The following is a 4,087-nucleotide window of genomic DNA, read 5'->3' as shown; positions in this document are numbered from 1 at the left end:
CACACAAACCAAAATTAATGAAAAAATATCCTTGGGTGAGGATAAATAAATAAATAACAAAGTAATTCCACCGCCGGAACTGGTTTGGCTCAGTGGATAGAGCGTTGGCCTGCAGACTGAAGGGTCCCAGGTTCGATTCCGGTCGGGGGCATGTACCTGGGTTGTGGGCATATCCCCAGTAGGAGATGTGCAGGAGGCAGCTGATAGATGTTTCTCTCTCATCGATGTTTCTAACTCTCTATCTCTCTCCCTTCCTCTCTCTAGAGGATCAATGGAATATATTTAAAAAAAAAAAAAGTAATTCCACCGACATTATCTCCTTTGACCCTCACAACAGCTCCCTGTGGATGAAGAAATGGGAGCTCAAAGAGATGAGAGGATTCGCCCAATGTCAAAGGGCTAAGAAGAGAAAGAGGGTGAATTTGAATTCAGGTTTTCTGATGTTAAGTCACTTTACCCTGGTTGCCACAGCCAACCAGCAGCGAAGCACCATGTTGGGCACCGTAGAAATGGTGGGTGGACACACTACAGAGCTGGCCAGGTGACTCACTCATTGCCCAGGAGGCTGAGGCCTCTCTGGAGTTCTGCTCTGTACAGATTAGCAATTACTAAATTCCTACTCGCTTGAAAAGGGTTGAATATGACTCAACCTACAAGGCATTTAGCCCTAGCTGGTTTGGCTCCGTGGATAGAACGTCAGCTCATGGATTGAAGGGTCCCAGGTCCCGGGTTCAATTCCAGTCAAGGGCACCACCTTGTTGTAAGTTCCCCTGCCCTGGTCGGGGTGCGTGCAGGAAGCAACCCATCGATGTGTCTCTCTCACATCGATGTTTCTCTTTGTCTCTCCTTCCCTCCCTTCCACTCTCTCTAAAAATCAATGGAAAACTATCCTCGGTGAGAATTAACAACAACAATAAAATACAAGGCATTCAGGCAATAAAGTTGTTTGATTGATTTTTGTGGGGGGGGGGATTTCAAGAGCCCCAATCTTGCAAGCCATGAAGGCTGATAGTATAGCTGTGAACTTTTTTTTTTTAAATATATTTTATTGATTTTCCACAGAGAATAAGGGAGAGGGACAGAGAGCTAGAAACATCGATGAGAGAGATCAATCAGCTGCCTCCTGCACACTCCCCACCGGGGATGCACCCGCAACCAAGGTACATGCCCCTGACCGGAATCGAACCCGGGACCCCTCAGTCCGCAGGCCGACGCTCTATCCACTGAGCCAAACCGGTCTCGGCTAGCTGTGAACTTTTGACTCCAAGCTTCCCAGAGGCAAAAATAGAAACATAGAGGGCCGCACACTGCCCATTCCCTGAAGAGAAAGACACAGTTCTCTGTTGTGTCAATTCAAACATAATTGACTGATCCAGGAATCAAATACAAGGGCCCTTCACCATGCCTGTTTCTGTCGTGGAGAGGAAGTGAAAGCAGAACTCGCCGCTGGGCAGGGAAGTGCACCCCATAAGTCTCTCCCAGGAGAATAAAGTGGAAGTCGGCCCCCACTTCTCTCTCTAGCCTCCAGGCCATGGCTCGCTCTCTCCTCTTCCCCTCCTCACACGCTTGTTTCCCATTCTTTTTTTTTTTTAAATATATTTTTATTGATTTCAGAGAGGAAAGGAGAGAGAGAGAAACATTAATGATGAGAGAGAATCCTTGATTGGCTGCCTCCTGCACACCCCCTTCTGGGGATCAAGACCGAAACCCAGGCATGTGCCCTTGATGGGAATCAAACCCAGGACCCTTCAGTCTGCAGCCGGAGGCTCTATCTACTGAGCCAAACCAGCCAGGGCACGTTTCCCGTTCTTTAATCCTTCTGAGAAAAGTTGTGTTTGTGTTCTTATGAAAGGCTACACACTCTAGATCAGTGGTTCTCAACCTTCTGGCCCTTTAAATACAGTTCCTCAGGTTGTGACCCAACCATAAAATTATTTTCGTGGCTACTTCATAACTGTAATGTTGCTACTGTGATGAATCGTCATGTAAATATCTGATATGCAGGATGGTCTTAGGCGAGCCCTGTGAAGGGGTCATTTGACCGCCAAAGGGATCGCGACCCACAGGTTGAGAACCACTGCTCTAGATGTATATGCAAGGGGCAGTCAGACTGATAGATCCATGGAGTGTATAGGGACAGAACAGGTGACCTGCCTTGGTGGGTAGATCACTAGGATCCTGTCCAGAGAAGGGACCACACAGTGACCAGTGTACTCAAAACACAGTAAACAACTCTAAGCACTAAGTTGCATTAAATGCTAGGTTTGTCTTCTGTAACCATGAGTGCCCTGACAAAGGCTGCAGCTTTTAATATGGCTATTGTGTGTGTGTGTGTGTGTGTGTGTGTGTATGTGTGTGTGTGTTTTAGAAAAAAAATTTTTTAAATTTCAGAGAGGAAGGGAGAGGAACAGAGAGAGACAGAAACATCAATGATGAGAGAGAATCATTGCTCAGCTGCCTCCTGCACGCCCCCTACTGGGAATCCAGCCCACAACCCGGGCATGTGCTCTTGAACAGAATCGAACCCAGGACCCTTTTGATCCGCAGGCCGACGCTCTATCCACTGAGCCAAAGCAGCTGGAGCAACATACCCTCCATTTGTTTGCCTGTCACACCATAATAGTCTGCCCCCAGCAACACAGAATATTTCTTCTCTCTTGCCAGTCACTATAATTGCAAACCCCCTCTTGCCTCATTGGGGTTAAAACATTATTATGTGAAATAATATTCATAGAGCATTGGCTGGAGGGTGTTCATCAGTTATGCCTTGATCAGAGCCAGCAGGTAGGCCCAGCTGGCATGTGAGAAGAAAGCTGTTGGTGTGTTCCGTGGGGAGGTCTCTGAGCTCAAACAAATGGGGGCTCTTTGGGGAGTGATGATGGCTGTATGCCCGGCACTAAACACAGTGCCAGGCATACAGCACATGCTCTCAATGGATGTTAACTCAAGAGAAAAAAAGAAAGAGAGGAAGCAAGCAAGGTGGGGTTAAAAAAAATCAGGGGAGGGAAATAGAAAGAGAAGGAGGAAGTCTGCAAGAAAGTGATAAGAACGTGACCATAGCGGTAAAGTTAGCTGTGAATGTTTGTCCAATGGTCCAGTGCAGTTCCTCCATGCAGTCTGCACCTTGTCCTGGGTTTCCTAGCAACCAAAGCAAGAGAGAAACACAATCAGTGCTCACGTTCACAGCGCCCATAAGATAAAAACAGAGCAGATGCTCAGAAGAGTTCTCCCAGGGGACCTCTCCAAGGGAACACTGTGTCGTATAGCGTGTCCTCAGCACCGTTTCCTGCTCCAAATATAGACTCTGATTCTGAACAGTTGTCTCTTAGCTCAGCCTCAATGCGAGCGTCTGGCTTATTGCCAAGAGCCCTTCAGTGCATCCACGAAGTCAAAAGAATTTCATACAAATGAGCACCTTCCTGGTGCTTTAGCTTGGTCCGGAGATAAATGTTAGAGTATCTGGGGGGAGAGGTGGAAAATACCTTCTCGGCGAGCACACCATCACTTCCATCCAAGCCCGGACATCACCATGGAGATTGGGCATGAGCTCAGAGACCTCCCCCACAGGACACACCAATAGGTCCACGTGCCTATCAAGGCATATTGATGAATACCCTTCAGTCAATGTTCTATGACTATTATTTCATACTAGGGGCCCGGTGCACGAAATTCATGCACAAGTAGGGTCCCTAGGCTGGCCGGCCATCCGGGCCTATGAGGTTCCCCGTCACCCCACCTCCCCACCTCCCTGCTTCCTCCTTCCCTCACTCCCTTAGCACCCTGCTGCCGCCCTGGTCACCCACCATGATCCACACCACCCCCTGGTGGTCATAGCAAGTGATTGAACTCTGGGTCTCCCGGTCGAACTCCCGAGGGGACACTTTGCATATTAGCTATATATATGGTGCATGGATTCGTGCACATTGAAAGGAAACTAATTAGGCCGAAACCGGTTTGGCTCAGTGGATAGAGCGTCGGCCTGCGGACTGGGGGGTCCCAGGTTCGATTCCGGTCAAGGGCATGTACCTGGGTTGCGGGCACATCCCCAGTAGGAGATGTGCAGGAGTGTTCTCACCTTCCCTTCATT

This window comes from Myotis davidii, unplaced genomic scaffold (genome assembly GCF_000327345.1).
Source record: "Myotis davidii unplaced genomic scaffold, ASM32734v1 scaffold1623, whole genome shotgun sequence".
NCBI classification, from domain to species: domain Eukaryota; kingdom Metazoa; phylum Chordata; class Mammalia; order Chiroptera; family Vespertilionidae; genus Myotis; species Myotis davidii.
Note: the sequence above shows the minus strand (reverse complement) of the source record.